Source organism: Hypanus sabinus, chromosome 1 (assembly GCF_030144855.1).
Source record: "Hypanus sabinus isolate sHypSab1 chromosome 1, sHypSab1.hap1, whole genome shotgun sequence".
NCBI lineage: Eukaryota > Metazoa > Chordata > Chondrichthyes > Myliobatiformes > Dasyatidae > Hypanus > Hypanus sabinus.
In genome coordinates this window covers 191,432,205-191,451,550 of record NC_082706.1, presented here as the reverse complement: position 1 = coordinate 191,451,550, position 19,346 = coordinate 191,432,205, and the positions used below count along the sequence as shown (strand labels likewise).

Sequence of the window (19,346 nt, the reverse complement as noted above, 5' to 3'; positions counted from 1 at the left end):
AGAAAAACTACTAAGATTTGCACAAACTTTCCTAAGGGTGGAATAAATATATTTGGTGCATTGCAAATAAATTATAAAGAAGCAAAGCACAAATGTGAATCAGCAAGAGATAAAGTTGAAAATTGTTCTCAAATCTAAACGTGTCCAACCATGGCAAAGCAATCAAAGACCAAGTTAAAGAACATAGGCAAATTGTAGAATACAAATCGGAGATGGTAACACCCAACTACAATCAATACTCTGTTCAGATAACATCCTGAACATTCCACCTAGTTCTAGTTCCTAAGAAATAAAAATTACACTTCAATGTTGGAGGCAAAGGAGAGCGGTAGCAATGAGACTAATTCACTGAACCAAGTTAGAATAAAAGGCTGCATAGAGTTTACTCTAAATAGAGCAGGGAATATTGTTAAGTATTTTTAGTGTTGATATCAGGAACCATTCCTGCATGGGTGGTTGTCATTGTGGGAATATTCCTAAATGTACTTAATTTTCATTCACTCGTCGGCCATCTAATTTTAATACTTCTGTAATTTATTGGTAAAATAATGATTTAAAGAATCAGAACCTGCAAGAATATTCTTCATGATCATCTGTTAAATACTTTGTAAATAGGCAAAAAAAAAGCATTAAAACCATAAACAGCATTTGAACTTGATAATAATTGCTTTAAGAAAGCAACCGGGAAATTATAGGCCATTAAGTTTGACGTCAGTAGTAGGTAAATTTTTGGAAGTAGTACTAAGAGATAGGATCTACAAGTATTTGGATAGCCAAGGACTTATTAGGGAGAGTCAACATAGCTTTGTGTGTGGTAGGTCATATTTAACCAATCTATTGAGTTTTTCGAGGAGGTTACCAGGAAAGTGGATGAAGGGAAGGCAGTGGATATTGTCTACATGGACTTCAGTAAGGCCTTTGACAAGGTCCCGCATGAGAGGTTAGTTAGGAAGATTCAGTCACTAGGTATACATGGTAAGGTAGTAAATTGAATAGTTGGCTCTCCTTATCAGCGGGGGATTGGTTCCGAGACCCCCAGCGGATACCAAAAAACGTGATGCACAAGTCCCTTATTTAACTTGTCTCAGTGCGGTGGTCTTTAAGACCCAGTGGAACCCCGGACTTTATTTAACATGCTCAGTGCAGTGGACATTAGGACTTGGCAGTGCAGCTCTGAATCCGTGGTGTTTCTGTTCACGAAAATAATCACAATCACGATTGAAAATAAGGTGGAAGTAATAAAGCGATCAGAAAGAGGCAAAAGTCCATCGGTCATTGGAGAAGTGTTAGGCTACAGTCGGTCAACAATCAGAATGATTTTAATGGAGTATGTGAAAGGCACTGCCCCAATGAAAGCTACAATTATTACTAAGAAACGCAGTGGTTTAATTATTGAAATATATATGTTTCTTAAGTGTTTTATAAGCATAGAAAGGTAAAATATGTACTATATACTAAGTCAAACTTCTGACTAACTGAAGCTAAATAATACTGAATGTACCTGTTACGACTCCAAATCTGACTTAAAGATGGACTCAGGAACAGAACTCATTCATAACTCGGGGACTGCCTGTCCTTTTTAAGTCATTTCTAGATTACTTATTATACCTAATACAATGTAAATGCTATGTAAATAGATATTATACTGTATTGTTTAGGGAATGATGACGAGAAAAAATCGTCTGTACATGCTCAAACAAAGAGTACTGGAGAGAGAACTTGCGGGTTTTCCCGATCGGCGGTTGGTTGAATCCACGCATACGGAATCCGTGGATAAGGAGGGCCGACTGTACAGGCAGGCTTTTTCCAATGAGGCTCAGGGAGAATATATACAGGCAACCCAAAAATGTGCTGATATCCTTAATTGTCATCCATTTTTTAAAAATCAAACTTGTAACTTGCTTAGAAGAAATTTTTCCATGTATTTAATCATACAAATTGATTGATAACTTGACAGAGCCATTTTTATTTATTTAGAGATTCAGAGCAGAACAGACCCTTCTGGCCCATCGAGCTGTGCCACCCAGCAACCCACCTATTTAACCTTCGCCAAACCACGGTACAATTTACTGTGGGAGGAAGCTGGAGAGAACCCATGCAGTCATGAGAAAAATGTACAAACTCCTTTCAGACAGTGCTGGAATTGAACTGGAACTCCAACACCACAATCTGCAATAGCATTCGTTGCACTAGCCGCAACACTACCATGGCACCCTAACCAATCAGCACACTGTCATCCCAAACTCACAACTGGATTCCAAAAGGAATATAATGGAGAGACTTTGGGTCACATTGATAGTACATTGAAAATGGCTGGGCAACATGAGAAGGAAATAAAAAAAATTTGGCATGTCCCTGTTGACCCTTACCAATTTTTGTTTAAACACTACAAAAAACATCCTATCTGAATACACAAATGCTGTGCACGTGGCCACAAGAAACTCTAGCAAATTGAGGACACAGGTAGTACAATCAAAGACCCTAACCACCCTAGACATTCTCTTTTCTCCCCTCTGCATCTGCACTGGATCAAGACACGACTAAATAATTTCTGTCTCACTTTCAAAATTAATCCCTTTTGGTATACTTGCAAAGGTTCCACTATGCTCTACAAAGAAACTATTCCAAAATAAACATTAGCATGATGGAGGGAAATAAAACAATGTTGAATGGCAGGTTTGAAAATGGCCAGTAACCATGCAATTTACACAGGGCACGACTGTATACATTTAACTGTGGCACACCTAAAATAAGGGCAATGCAGATTATGGCAAGAAGTTAATTGCATTTCTCCACATCCACCATTTAAAATTCCCATATACACATGCACAGAAGTCCTGACCTTGCCCTCACTTTAAATTCCTCGTGTAACCAATTACAAATGTAAAACTTGCAAGAATTCCCAACCTATGCTATTCACCCCTTAAACCCATGCTAGACAAGAGGACATGGCTTAGAGTTCAGTTCTTTTCTGCTCATAGGACTCGCACTGGCTGAGAAAAGTAATGGAATCAGAGCAAAGAAGCATAGACAAAAGAAAGACAAGGGTCCTGCTGAAGGGTCGCAGCCCAAAACATCGACTGTACACTTTTCCATAGGTGCTGCCTGGCCTGTCGAGTTCCTCCAGCATTTTGTGTGTGTTGCTTGGATTCCCAGCATTTGCAGATTTTGTCTTGTTTGTGATTAGACAAAAGAATGAGCTGTCCTGACCTGACCTAATGAAATGATATGTATGATTGGTATGCATAACAATTTTTCATTGCATCTTGGTATATATATATATATATATAAATAAATAAAACAATAACAAACCGATTTTACCATTTTTTCATTTTACCATCTGTAAAGAGATGCCAATGTATGATAAATACTTCCAGACCCATTTAGGGTTGAATGACTATTACTGTGCTGTATGTTAAATGGAATGATCTGTAACAAAATGTTATATGCAAGGCTTCACCATAAATTATTTTAATACCATGCACATATTTTTAAAAACAGCCACCTCACACATTTAGATAAAAACTATGAACCTCCAAAATAAGAGTTCCTAAATCATTCATCAGCTGCTATAATGCTTCTTGGAGTCAATAAATTCTAGTTAGTTATTGTGATGTGTTTTTATACAAAATATTCAATACGACAGTCCAGTAATATACTCTTTATTTCTTTTTAAAATAAATATATAGACTACTCTTCAGCTTCAATTGTGGCTCAGAAGGGAATTTAAGTCCCACACAAGAGATCATACAAAAAAAGCTAGACTTAAACTCCAGTGCTGTACCAAACCAACTCTGCTCCTTCACAGGTCTGGCATTTTAAAGACTTTAAAATGAAACCCTGTCTGTTCTTGTGTTCCTATTAATGAAGACAGGATTTATTCTCAGAAACCTCACTAACATCTTTCAGTAAAACAAATAATCTAGTTAGGAGCTTGCTTATTAATAAATTTGTTTCTCTCTATTCCTGTATACATAACGCTGTCAATGACTGCACAGCACCCCCCACTGGCCAACATAAAGATTTTGTTTTAAATACAAAAAAAATCACATCAATAATTAAAGCTTTGTGAAGCTCGCTATATCTTAGAAAATCCACTTAATTTTCCAGGCCCGTGGCAACATCCTTGGGATCCAAATAACCATTAGATTTCCATCAAGTCCTTCCATTGAAATAATTCTTCCTTTCAAAATCATATTAGGTGAAGATTAAGATGCTCTGCAGCAATACTATGCACTATGGTCATTGAAGAAATGATTCCAATGGTTGAAGATCCATATGTTTTTAAAGAAAATCTTCAATCATGAGGTCTTAATTAAGACTTTCTGTCACCCATCTTAGAATATACCTAGAACATTACAGCACAGCACAGCACAGTCCTTTTTGCCCAGGCAGTTATGCGGACCTTTAACTTACTCTAACATCAATCTAATCCTTCCCTCCTACCTATTCCTAATTTCCTCTCATCCATGTGCCGAAGAGTCTCTCAAATGTTCCTAATATATCTGACATTTCCACAACCCATGGCAGCATGTTCCACACACACACACACACACACACCACTCTTGATGTAAAAAAAACCTTACCTCTAACATCCTCCCTATATTTTTCTCCAATCACTTCAAAATTATGCCCCATCAATTTAGCCATTTTCACCCGGGGAAAAAGTCTGGCTATCCACCCAGTCAGTCCTTGCCACCTTCCACCTCACCTGCCATTCACTTATTGCCTCCTGAAGAACAACAGCTAGTTTTGCAGTTAAGATTATTGTTAATTCATCATTTATGTATGCTGTATTAAGTTATTTAAAAGAGATACCCTTGAGCTTAATAGTTTACTCTCAAACTATCTTGTATACCAGCATCCCACAGCCGCCACTCAGATTCCTCTGTTAAACCACTTAGTATCAGAATGGCCCCATAAATTTTAGACAAAAATAAGATGGAGTTTATGATAAATTCTCTTTTAAAAATTCTGAGGTAGTAGCGCGCTTAACAATATTTTAAACAGTTTTATGATAAAACAGAGTAAAAAATAGTTCTTCAGATTACATTCTTTATTAAAAGCCAGAATCTTCATTGAGGTCAACCATTGCATTTGGGGCTAGAGGATTAAAATTTCAGTAGATTGTAAGAAAATATCAGGACCTAGTCAATACATGTTAAAAATAAAACCTTCACAATAAAACACACATCTAAAATCTTCACAGTAGCCCCATAAGTCACTTGGGTAAATGCTGAATGAAAATCATTTCTCCCCTACTGCTTCAGGAGTTGATTCTAAAAGTTATGATGACATTAATTTGAAAAATTTCAGCCAACCCAGTTTATTTGTATTCATAGTCAGTATACATACAGAAGCGACTTTGGCCTCACCACGACATTAAAATGGCAACCAAGGTCAAAGTGTACATCTCTGCTTTATTCAACTGAAACAATGACATTGTATCGGAAGCACATCAAGAAATTGACCAAGACACAACTCAGGTATTTACACCAAATATTACACATCAAATGGCAAGAGAGGGTACCAGATGTGGAGGTGCTCAAACGTGCTGGGACAGTCAGTGCAGAATCGCTCATCGCAGATTCTCAGCTGCATTGGGACTGGTCATGTCACAAAAATGAGCGATGATCGTTTATCCAAAGCTGTTTTCTATGGCGAGCTACATGAGGGAAAGAAGAAGCATGGAGGTCAGAAGCTGTGCTCAAGATGTGCTCAAGCGCCAGATGAAGAACACTGACATGAATGTCAACATCTGGGAGAAAGATGCTTTGGACAGAAGAAGTTGGTGCTGCATTATCACGAAGTCAATCCCAGCTATCGAGGCGAAAAGGCAGAAGAAATATGAAGGTCATGAACGTAGACATTCGGTGCTAGACTGGTCAAATCGCAAATGCAACCAATGTGGGAGACAGTGCCGATCCAATACTGGTCTTTTGGCCCATAAACGTGCCTGCAGAGACTAAACTCTCAGCACAGTCAACATCGAAATCAATGGACAGCCAAAGAAGACATGATCAAATACCTAACAGTGAAAAAACTCTGTTCTGTTAAAAGCCAGCACTTTTCCATAAGACATTGGACCAGAATTAGGTCATTTGGCCCATTGAGTCTGCTCCGACACTTCATCATGGCTGATCCATTTTCCTTCTGAGCCCCAATCTCCTGCCTTTCCCCAGTATCCCTTCAGGACCTGAATAATCAAGAATCTATCAATCTCTGCCTTAAATATGAAATGAGTTGGCCTCCACAGCTGCCTGTGGCAACAAATTCCACAGTTTCACCATTCCTTGGCTAAAGAAATTCCTCCTCATCTCCATTCTAAAAGAATCCTGAGGCTGTGTTCTCTGGTCCTAGACACTCCCACCATAGGAAACATCCTCGCCACATCCACTCAATGAAGGCCTTTCGCCATTCGATGGGTTTCAACGAGTCACTCCTCATTCTTCTGAATTCCAGTGAATACAGGCCCAGAGCCATCAACAGCTGTTCAAGAGAATTGAACACTTGTTTTCCATGTAGTTTCTAAAAGCAGGAAAATCTGGTGGTCTGTGGCAGCAATCATAATTTTCCATTGTCCTGTTTTATTTAGAATCCTGATTAAGGATACATCTAGAAATTTGGTAATTATTGCATTACTTTACCTGGTAATTATTTTTCGATATTACCTTCAATATATTGTATAACACTACATGGAGCAGCCACCTTCCCACTGTAACTCTGAAATTAGGCACTTAAATATTAAATACATCCATTTTACTGCATAAGCATACAGCACAGGCATCCCCATCCTGCCTCAGTAATGGAAAGGCAAATATGGAAGTTTCTTACATTTTTAACTGACTTCTAACAGGCTTTGTTTTAAATTTCACACAACACTTGTGAAAAAAATAATTTGGAATAAATTTTATATAAATTAATAATCCACCTACAGTGAAGTCAATTTGAAATTCTTAAGTTAGAGCACAAACCTGTTAAAACTCTCAATTAAAACCAACACCCACTTGTTTCTCAGGTCTTGAATGTAGCCAGCAAACCCCTCTGCAACAAATAATGCAAAAATAATCTCTAAGTATCAATTGAGTTTGGTTTATACATATATTATTTTGTTACATTTCAACACTGGTCTTTAGATTTTGGACTGAGTGTTCAGATTTTGATAAAATCACAGCTCACAGTCACTTAAACAAACAAAACTATGTTTCCTTTTCATATTGCAATATCATGATTCCAATTAAGTAACTCTGCAAACCAAATTGAGCTCTTCAATTTAACTGATACTCAAATTTCACACAGTTCCTCATACGCTAGCATCTACAAAAATACCTAGATTAAAGCCAAATTAAATACGAGTACCTCAGGACTCACACTATCAGGTTCAAGAATAGTCAACTATCAGGCTTTTGAACAAAAAGGGATAACTATATTCATTTAAGAATGCATTTATCTTGTAATTTCATGCTCGTTATTCATTTATATTATTTATTATCTGCATTTGCACAATTTATTTACAGATTACAGTTCCTGATGTGTACAGTTTACAGAGCAACATACACAAAATGCTGGAAGAACTCAGCAGGCCAGGCAGCACCTATAGCAAAGAGTACAGTCAACGTTTTGGGCTGAGACCCTTCAGCAGGTTTACAGATCCTGGTTACAGTTACTGTTCTATAGATTTGCTAAGTACAGGTTCCCCCCCCCCCCCACCCCCAATCCAAAGGTAGAGCGTTCCTATGAAACCTTTTGTAATCCGAAATGTTGTAAAGCGAAGAAGCAATTACCATTAATTTATATTGGAAAATTTTTTGAGCATTCCCGGACCCAAAAAATAACCTACCAAATCAAACTAAATAACACATAAAACCTAAAATAACACTAACATATAGTAAAAGCAGGAATGATATGATAAATATACACCCTATATAAAATAAAATTATTGTTTGTACGGTGTAGTTTCACTTATCAAAATCAGGAAGACAGCAAGCCAAAATCAATTTGGAGGAAAAAAACGGCACGTACACACATGTGCATGTACACGCCTACATATGTACATGCATACATATGCACGTGAGTATGCACGTACAAGCATGCGCAAACAACTGCCTGCACAAGGTTTCACAGTCATTGTAGTCTTTTTTGGGGTAAACACACGTATAAAGTGGGTGAAACAACAACACACACAAAATGCTGGTAGAACACAGCAGGCCAGGCAGCATCTATAGGGAGAAGCGATGTCGACATTTTGGGCCAAGACCCTTCGTCAGGACTAACCGAAAGGAAAGATAGTAAGAGATTCGAAAGTAGAGGGGGGAGGGGAAATGCGAAATGATAGGAGTAGACCGGAGGGGGTGGGATGAAGCTAAGAGCTGGAAAGGTGATTGGCGAGTGATACAGAGCTGGAGAAGGGAAAGGATCATGGGACGGGAGGCCTCAGGAGAAAGAAAGGAGGGTAGGGGGAGCACGAAAGGGAGATGGAGAACAGGCAAACAACTAAATATGTCAGGGATGGGGTAAGAAGGGGAGGAGGGGCATTAACAGAAGTTAGAGAAGTCAATGTTCATGCCATCAGGTTGGAGGCTACCCAGCTGGTATATAAGGTGTTGTTCCTCCAACCTGAGTTTGGATTCATTTTGACAATAGAGGAGGCCAAGGATAGACATATCGGAATGGGAATGGGACGTGGAATTAAAATGTGTGGCCACTGGGAGATCCTGCTTTTTCTGGCGGACTGAGCATAGGTGTTCCACGAAACTGTTTCCCAGTCTGCGTCAGGTCTCGCCAATATATAAAAGGCCACACCGGGAGCACCAGACGCAGTATCCCACACCAGCCGACTCACAGGTGAAGTGTCGCCTCACCTGGAAGGACTGTCTGGGGCCCTGAATGGTGTTGAGGGAGGAAGTGTAAGGGCAGGTGTAGCACTTGTTCCATTTACAAGGATAAGTACCAGGAGGGAGATCGGTGGGAGGTGATGGGGGGGGGGGGGGAAATGAGTGAACAAGGGAGTCGTGTAGGGAGCAATCCCTGCGAAAAGCAGAAAGGGGGGGGGGGGGAGGGAAAAATGTGCTTGGTAGTGGGATCCTGTTGGAGGTGGCGGAAGTTACGGAGAATTATATGTTGGACCTGGAGGCTGGTGGGGTGGTAGGTAAGGACAAGGGGAACACTATCCCGAGTGGGGTGGCGGGTGGATGGGGTGAGGGCAGATGTGCAGGAAATGGGAGAGATGCGTTTGAGAGCAGAGTTGATGGTGGACGAAGGGAAGCCCCTTCGCTTAAAAAAGGAAGACATCTCCTTCGTCCTGGAAAGAAAAGCCTCATCCTGAGAGCAGATGAGGCAGAGACGGAGGAATTGTGAGAAGGGGATAGCCTTTTTGCAAGGCCTGCTTTTTAAAGCGGGTGTCTTTTTTGTAAAAGCAAAAATCCTCTTTGGTTAGCGAAAACAGGTACTAATGTAGGTCTTTCGTAACAGCAAGTGTCATAAAGCGAACGTTCGAAAAACGGGGGACACCTGTATGCCCGCAAAAAGAGTGTCTCAGGATTGTACACAGTGTCATTTATGTACTCTGATAATAAAATTTACTTTGGTAAAGTGCAAAGTAAATTTATTATCAAAGTGTGTATATGTCATGATATACTACCCTGAGAATCATTTTATGCAGATATTCACAGTGGAACAAAGAAACACAATAGAAACAATAACAAAAGTATACACAAAGTCTGACAACCAATGTGCACAAGAAGAAAATCTTGTAAATAAACAAAAAAACCGAGAACATGAGTTGTAGAGTTCTTGAAAGTGGGTCTGCAGGTTGTGGAATCAGTTCAGTGTGGAGGTGAATGAAGTTATCCACACTGGTTCAAGCAGCATGATGACTGAAGGGCAATAACTGCTCCTAAACGTGACCGTGTGGAACCTAAGGCTCCTATACCTCCTTGCTGATGGCAGCAGTGAGAAGACAGCATGGCCTCGGCAGTGGTAGTCGTTGATGATGGATGCTGCTTTCCTGTGGCAGTGCACATTATAGATATGCTGATTGGTGGGAAGGACTTTGCCTGTGATGGACTGGGCTGTTGCTTTGCACATGCCACAGATTTAACATGAGTTACTAACAACCACAGGTAGAAAATTAATCGCTGTTAATTGGTCATTATAAATTGCCCTATGATTAAATAGGTGGGTAGCTGGCCAGTGTGACTTGCTGAGTCAAAAGGGCCTATTCCATACTGCATCTCTAAACAAATAAATCATCAAGTGTACAGGTAGAAGGCGATATTCAGTCTCTCCTTTTTAATCCTATTTCTTTCTTCTGACCATTGATTGCCCTGCAGGCTAACACAGAAGAAATGGATATCTAAGTATCTTTTACTGTAATGATTTGCATCTGCTAGGTAGCTAGTTCCTGGATCCTAGTGACCCAAAGGATCCAGGATCATACCAACTATATAGTTGCACACTAAAGAAGTACTATTTTATACAGTTTTATAAAGAACAAAGATAAACAGCAGGTCCACTGTACAATGACCAATTTTGAACCTGGTAATAATGTGGCCTTGTCCTTCACACAACTACAACTAAATAGGAACTGTGATACACTTGTATGCTTGGAAGATTTTTGAAAGTTCCACAAGGTATGAACACAGTCAGAGGTAATATTCTGACATAACATTGAACTGTTACTAAGTAGAAAGCAAAGAGTGAAAACAAACAAACTGTTCACAGACCGTGACTTTTGGGCTCCAGCGACTTTCAACCCAAAATAAACAAAGAGGTTGAGGGGAAAATATATCAATTTCTAAGTATCTAAGAAGATATAAAGGGGCTTCAAGTGGACTGGGACAAACTGAATAGACAAGAATATTGTAGATAGAAAATAATATGGGAAATGAGAGGTCTCCCATTTGGTGCACACCAGATATACAAAGAATGTTAACTGGTGAGTGAATGGGTAGCGATGATGTTCAAAAGGAAATGTGTGTGCCCATACACAAGTGAACAAAAATAAAAAATCAGGTGCAGCACACAAATGGGATGTCCAATGACAGGTTAAGCCTTTGTAACAAGACAATTTGATTAGGTCCTTGATGATTCTGCACCAAGAGTATTGTGGCCTGTTTTGCTCACCACACCCCGAAAAGATATGCACATCATGGAAGCAGTGCAGAAAAGATTCACTAAACTAGTTCTGTGGATGGCTAGAAATTGAGCGGACTCAAACAGTATTCTTTAGTGCTTAGAGACGAATGAGAGATCCCAACCCCCAACCCTCTCAAAAGGACTTGACAAACTGGATATAGAGCAAATGCTATTCCTGGCTAAGGAGTCTTGGTGTAGTGGACACCATTTGAGAATCAGGGTTAAATTATTTAGAATTGACATGAGAAAAAATGTCTTCACTCAGACTACGATGAATGTTCTTACTTTCAAGGACTGTAAAGGTTTAGTTATTAAGCTCATTCAAAATAGAGACTGATAGATTTCCAGGTAATAAAATAATATAAGAGATATGGTGATAGTGATGGAAAATAACACTAATATAAAATGAATCATGATCTTGGTGAATGGCAGACGAGGGTTGAAAGACCAAATGACCCATTTAAGCTCCCATTTCTTACAGATTGACATTAAAATTCCATCACCTCACAGACATATCTTTTCAAGCTTTTAAAACTAATATTTCTTCATTCTCATTAGTTACAAGAAGCTACACTCTACAGTGCCTCAAATGCTGTAAGAACTCTTTTACACTTCTGAGATCAAAACTTGAGGCAAATTCAATGATAGTTTTGTTGACTATTGTATAGGTCTTCCCTGGGTTACAACAGGTAACAACAAGCCTGTGAACTGCTTACAACCCAAATAGTTTGCAAGTCAGAAATGTGTCCGAGAAGCAAACTCTCACATGGTAACTGTCAGCAAATCGATCCTGCCAGTCTTCCAAAAGCTTATTCGTATGCAAGGAACACAAGTTGGTGTTCATAAACTGGGGAGAACCTGCAGTTTCAGCAGAGCCTCCTTTGATTTGCATTTTATTTTGGTTATGACAAATAAGATTAATATTCTATTAGGTTTATTGGATACATGGACATCTTAAACATCAAATTACTTACTTAATACAATGCAGAAGACCATTTATCCTCTGGGTGCACAATGGCTCCCAGCATCACCTTACTTCCCTGGATCCCATCAACCTCACATGACTTAGCTACACTGAGGGAAAAATTTAGAGTATTTTATTGATTTCCATAGATGCTTCAGCATTTTGTGCATGCGCTTGGGATTTCTAGCATCTGCAGACTTTCTTGTGTTGGTAATTTAGAGCAGCCAATTAACCAACTAGCACATTCCTGGGGAAAGAGGAGAAAACTGGACTGAGTACCTGTGGGATCCCAAGTGGTCACAGGTAAAACATACAAAGTCCATGCAGACGGCACACAAAGTTTGGATCAAATCCTGTCAACCTCAGCGAAAAGCATTTTTCTAGTTCAATTGCAAGAGCACAGGATAAACCAAAAAAAACTGAATAACCCACTTCATGCAATTAGCTCTAGAAAAGAAATCCAGCATAATCCTATGTTGTAGCTCTTGGACTCGAACTCAGTGGTTCACAGCTTTACATGCACATGCAGTATTTGTTTAAACAATGAGTTTTTGTCTCCAATGATCCACACGCCAACACTGAAATCTAAACCTCCACCATACTCATGTTGGGGCTAAAAATAACACATCTGCCCTCTAATCACTCCCTACCAATTATTTTAAGACACAATGACCTACCTTTCTGCCAAGAAATAAACCTTCTCTATAACCTCATCCCAACATCATTCTATCCCATCTTTCCTCACAGCCAAGATTTCTCCACACTGAAAATGTTAAGTCTCTTCTGTACTCTAATACAATCAGATCTCACTTACAGTGTCACTTTCAGAATTATACACCAGTTGAGGCCTGAATTATATGTTATAGTTCTAACATGCCATCATCTTCAGCTCTTTATCACTTCTACCTATCACCTCCCAGCTTCTGAACTGACCAGACTTGATGATTCCAATTCTCTTTTTCCTTCATCTTCCTGCTACCTCACCTCATCTATCACCTGCCAACTCCTGCTCCATCCCTTCCCTCCCTTTTTTTTAATATGAACTCTCCTCTTTCTTTCCAGTCTAGATGAAGAAGTTATCAAGCTTTAACCCTCTAACACAGCACTCGCACTTCACTAACTGAGAATTAATGCAGACCTAAATGCCTAGCCACAGCACTAATCTCAAATCTTTCACCACATCGTCTGGCCTAATCAAAGCCCCCACCAAAGTGCACAAACTGCAAACTCTCCTGAAGTTTACTGTTTGATCATCAAGTCTGGTCAGTTCAGAAGACATGGACAATACTGATGGTCAACTCACCAGTACTAAGTTTTAAGATAATTGTAGATACCACTGAACCTCAGAGAGAAGTGCTAAACTGGTAATTATATTTTATTGGGCAGGAGCCGGAGAGAACAGATTGGGAAGAGCTGTTGTTGCACAAGTCCACATCTGATATGTGGGAGTCATTTAAAGACCTCATATGTGAGGTTAAGGAAGCTAAGACTGGACAGGGCCCTCAAAGAATATCAAAAGATACAAGAAAGAACTTAAGCAGGGAACAAGGAGAGCTAAAAGGCGCCATTAAATGTCATTGGACAGTAGTGTTAAGGCAAACCTGAGGCATTTTATACATACATTTAAAACAAGAGAGTTTTAACTCAGGAGAGGACAGGATCATTCAAAAACAAAGGAAGGAATTTATGCCTGGAGCCAGAGAACATGGGCAGTACTAATCACATATGTATTCACCAAGGAGGACATAAAGGACAGTAAGATCAGGGAGGAGAATGCTGCTATTCTAGGGTATACTTATATCAAGAAGGTGTTGATTTGGTTCTCTTGCATAACATTAAGGTGGATAAATTCCCTGGCCTATTGGGATCTATCCTAAATTATTGAGGGGGGTCAAGAGATTGATGTGGCCTTCACAAAAGTTATTTGTATCTCCTTTAGCACAGACAATATCCCAGAGGACCAGCCAATGTTGCCCCTTTCTTTTAAGAGCAAAAGGGACAAACCAGGAAATTATAGGCCAGTGGGTCTTCCATCAGTAGTTGGAAAATTGCCGGAGAAGCTTCCTAACTATAGAATATACTCACATCCAGAAAAGTACAGACTTCTTAGGGATGGGCTTCTGAGGAGGAGAACTAACTCAATTGAGTTTTTTTTTTGAGGTGCTGATGAAGGTGATTAACAGTAGTAAAGCTTTCAACAAGATCCCCCGTGGTAGACTGATCCAGAAGATTAAGATGCATGGGATCCATGGAAAGTTGGTAATTATTTAAAATTGACTTAGACATAGAAGACCAAGGGTAATGGTGAAGGAATATTATTCTGACCAGAGATTTGTAACTTGTAATGCAACAGAATGCTGCACAATATGCCAAATATGCCTAACAAGCTACAATGTGACTTCCCATTTCCCTGACTGATGAAGGCAAGAATGCTGTTTGCCTGGTTTACTGCCCTGTTCACTTGTGTTGCCACTTTCAGTAAACTATAAACTTGCACCTCCATTCTTCTACATCAATGCTACAAGGGTCCTGCCACTTACTGTATAACTTGCTCATGATTTCATCTCCTAGTTCCACGAGAATCAGTGCTGAGTCCTCTGTTATTGTATGTATAACAATTTCAATGAAAATGTAGTTAAGCTAACTGCTAAAGACAGCTGGTGACATACAAATTAGTGTTTTGTGCATTGTGAGAAAGGCTGTCAAAAGTTAGTTAGCAACAGATCAGATGGAAATATGGACAGAGAAACAATAAATGAATTTGTCCTGGCAAGTATGAGATTGCACATTCCAGGGGGTAAAATCATGACCAAACTATATGGTAAATGACAGGACTATTGCAGCATTGATATATCAACAGAAGTGGATAGGACAATAAAGCAGGCATACTTGCCTTATCAGTTAAGAGATCAGCAAGTCCTTTGAACCTCTGAAGTCACATTACAGCTGATTAGGCACATTTGGAGTATTATGCAACATTCTGGTTTGTACATTACCCAAAGGAAGGTGCTTTGATAAAGATGCATAAGTGTATGAGGATGTTGTCTCGATCTAAGAATATTAGAAATACAGGGAGACTGGACAAACTTGGATTGGCTTCACTGGAGGATCAGTAGCTGAGGGATGATCTGATAGAAGTACAGGCCATCCCCAGATTACAAATGACACCATTATGTACAAATAAGAGAAAATCTGCAGATGCTGGAAATGCAAGCACCAGACACAAAATGCTGGAGGAACTCAGCAGGCCAGGCAGCACCTGTGGATAAGAGTAAACAGATAATCACTTGGGCCAAGACCCTTCATCTGAATGGGAGAAAAGTCGACTATTTTTTCTCTTCCATAGATGCTGTGTGGCTTGCTGAGTTCCTCCAGCATTTTGTGTTACAATATGTACAAAATTCAAAAGTCCAACATTATTTACATATGTTAATTCCGATGAATGGCAGAACTAGTTTTCTTTCTTTTAATAATTGCTCTTTCTTATCAGTATTGTGTTTTTGATGTCATTTATTACAATACTATAGAGATTTAGCTACCATGGGATGATTTTCATGCATTTTCCAATTTATGGGCAAAGTTCATTTAAGGACCTCTGTAAAAACATAACGTATTCGTTACCTGGAGATGGCCTGTAGATAAAATTATGAGATGAAATTCCTCAGGGTGAAAACATTGCCAGAATATAGCTCTAAGATGGGAGAGGGAAAAGTTTAAAGGAGGCTCACAAGGCAATTTGTATTTGCATAGAATGATAAGTGCCAGGATAGGAGAAGGAAGCATTGAGACAGGCACATGAACAGGCAGGGTAAAGAGACCATATGGGTTTAGTTTAAACTGGCATCATGGCAGTACAGAGATCGGGTTGGCACAGACACAATGGGCCGAAGAGCCTACTCCTGCGCTGTAGTGTTATATGTTTTCTGCACACAAACGCACAGGCAGCTGAACTCCTAATTCTGAACCTGCATTTGCTCTTTGACCTCTCGGGACTTGCAGCCTTCGCAATACAACAAACCCCCCCCCCCCCCCGGATGGGTCGAGCAGCATGTGTGAAAGGAGAGGGACAGCGGTTGCATGCTCCTGATCCGACTGGTCGACGGGCCCCTCCGGCTGCAGGTCCACTGCCCGGCTCGCCGAGCTCCTCAGGCGGTCTGCTCCTGCATCAGATGCCGGCATCTGCAGCCCGCGCTTCCACACACAGTTGTTCCCTCCACTTTGTCCCGTCTTATTCCCACATCCCCTATTCTCTGCTAAGTGCCTCTGCCCCCCCCCCTCACCCTCACCCTGCTTTTCTTACCTCCGCCCTTAAAGGGGGTTTCAAGGATTGAATCACCGGTTGCTCCAACTGAAGAACCAACTTCGAAGCAAGGCGGCAAGCAAGGCAGCCGGAAACTACGTCACGAAGATGGGGCGGGGTTTGATGATTGACTCGGGTTTCAGCCAATAGGAAATGAATGGTGTTCCAGCGCCTGCCGGCACAGACTTGGCACGAGTGTAGGGCGGAGTTGCTCGGTGCTTCCTAATTGGATTTACTGCAGAGTTCCTCCCAAAATAAACCTAACAGAACCAGAATCAGGTTTATTATCACGGACAGGTGACGTGAAATGTGTGGCTTTACAACAGCAGTCCAGTGCAAGAGATTTAAAAAGAAGGCTGGAAGATACAAAAATATTGCAAAAGACAAATGTTCGTGGGTTTACGGACGGTTCAGAAATCGGATGCCATAGAGAGAAAAAAAAGTTGTCTCTAAAATGTTCGGTGTAGGTCTTCAGGCTACTGTACTGTACAGATGGTAGAAACACGGAGAGGGTGGTGAGGGTCCTTAATGATGGATACTGCCTTCATGAGGAACACAAAATGCTGGAGAAACCCAGCAGGGCGGACAGCATCTAAGAAAAGAGTAAACAGTCGACGTTTTGGGCCGAAACTCATCGGCAGGACTGGAGAAAAAAAGCTGAGGAGTAGATTTAAAAGGTGTGTGGGGGGAGGGGAGGAGAGAGAGTGAAACACAAGGTGATTGGTGACAAAGGGTCTCGGCCCGAAAAGTTGACTCTTCGTTTCCACGGATGCTGCCCGACCTGCTGAGTTCCTCCAGTGTGTTGTGTGAGGTGATAGGTGAAGCCTGAAGGGGGAGGGGATGAAGTAAAGAGCTGGGAAGTAAATTGGTGAAAGAGACAGAAGGCCACGGAGAAAAGAAAAGGGGAGAAAGTGCACCAGAGGGAGGTGATGGGCAGGTAAGGAGATAAGGTGAGAGAGGATCCACCCTCCGACGCCTCCAGTTTAAATTCCATGCGGAATATTTTGGACCAAGAACCAAGGGAAAAGGGGATGGGAAATGGTAAAGGAGTGGTGGGGCATTAATGGAAGTTTGAGAAATCAATGTGCATGCCATCAGGTTAGAGGCCACCCAAATGGAATGTAAGGATCTGTTCCAGCAACATCGATAGAAATGAGTGTCAATGTTTTGGGCTTAGACCCTTCTTCAGTCCTGGATTTCCAGCATCTGCAGAATCTCCTATGCACAAGAAAATAACATGGAAGACTGAAATAATACAGAGACATTGGAAATATGCCAGAAACTCAGGCAGCATCTGCAGTGACAGAAGGAGAACTGATGTTACAGACCTAACATTAAAAAAGCAAATCAGAGTGTTACTTTCCACATGAATTGAGCATTGTAGTGTGATATCTCTAGTACACCAGGGCAAGAGCTTGGGACATTTGGATGAATTGTATTTTCATATTTGCTCAGTTGGCCACATTCACTGCTCAGAGATAGGGGCGTCTCACACATAAGCTTAGCTATGGCCAGAATGTGGATGGAGGAAAGCCTTCTGAGGTTCATTCGGGTCTGGCGCGAGGAAACAATTTTGCACAACAGTTGAAATGGACAGCTGGCAATAAGCTTCAACATTTGACAGATAACAAAGCCATTGTCCCAGTTTTGCCTCATTAAACTTGTTGCTTATTCAATAGCAATGACATTCAGCACCACTCAAAAAGTATTTGAAATAAGTAACAAAGCAGGTAGTCTCTGGAGCTGCCTCGTAGCTCCAAGGATGAGGATTGAACTCCTGATCTTCAATGCTGATTAAGCAGAGTTTGAATGTTTTCTCCATGACTATCTGGCAGCACGGAGACATTGAGTTATACAGCCTGGAGTCAGGCCTTTCCGCCCATCCAGTCCATGCCAACTACATACATATTTGCTCGAATTCTAGACTAATCCCGTTTTATTCTTTACACATTCCTGTCAACCTCATAATTATACACGAGAAGGGAAAATTTAAAGTGCCCAATCAACCTACCACACCACACTTTCTGAGGAAGTGGGAGTAAACTGAAGCAGCCAGAGGAAACCCATGCAACAGGGGACAGTGAGAACATGCAAACTGTCCACAGACCACACCAATGGTTCAATTTAGTAGCAGAGAACGTATACAATATACGACCTGAAATTCCTACTCTTCGCGGACATTCACGAAACAGAAAAGCCCCAAAGAATGAATGACAGAAAAATGTTCGAGCCCCAAAGCCGCCCTCCCCCTCCCACACACAAGCAAAGCATTAACCCACCTCCTTCCCATCCCCCACTTGTTCCAGCAAAAACATCAGCCCCCCCTCCACCAATCACCACACAAGCAATAGCAAAGTCACTGAAGACACCATGATCCAGAGTTCAAAAGCCACAGTCTGTAACCCAGCACTTTGACCTGCCACTAACAAGGCACTGAGACCCGCCACAGTGAGAGGGGACACTAAGAACTTGCTGTTTCGATGTTACATTGCTTATTCGAGCCCACCTGACTCGAGAACCAACAGACTCTTCCCCCCCACCCCACCACCACTGAGAAAGAGAGAGCAATTGCTCAAGAGCAGACTCTTCCAGCACCCGTTGTCCCGATGTTCCAATCTCCTGTGTCACTTCAGTTGGCGACACCGGCGAGGAGTCGAACGTCCACGGGCTGCCCGAGGCCGCGTCCCAAAGGCACTCATCTCCCAGGCTGCTCCTGGAGATGTTGAAAATACAGCCGTTCGGTGAGCTCCAAGAGCTGGAACCCACCACAGCTTGAGTGCAGCGGTAGATCACTGACTCCGACAGAACCCCAGCCACCTTGAAAAGGAAAGAGGAGACTTTAAAGAGAGGAATTTAAGCTGCTTCACAGATGAGCTTGAAGAAGTTGCCTTCTGGCACCATTTTAGCTGCTCCTCAGGGCTGAATCTGTGTCACAGAAGCAGTGAG

The 19,346-nt window shown here is 41.1% G+C and overlaps 1 protein-coding gene across 1 annotated transcript in view; it reads right to left on the bottom strand.

The window, feature by feature from the left end:
• The window catches only part of rbbp8 (retinoblastoma binding protein 8), a 141,811-nt gene extending 125,336 nt beyond the window's left edge, over window positions 1–16,475 (bottom strand). The window contains exons 1-2 of the mRNA XM_059983862.1: window positions 16,401–16,475; window positions 6,975–7,044 (exon numbers count right to left, since the gene is read on the bottom strand). The gene's annotated coding sequence lies outside the window, so the exon portion shown is untranslated. The remainder of the gene's footprint in view (window positions 1–6,974; window positions 7,045–16,400) is intronic.
• Between the last annotated feature and the right edge of the window lie 2,871 nt (window positions 16,476–19,346).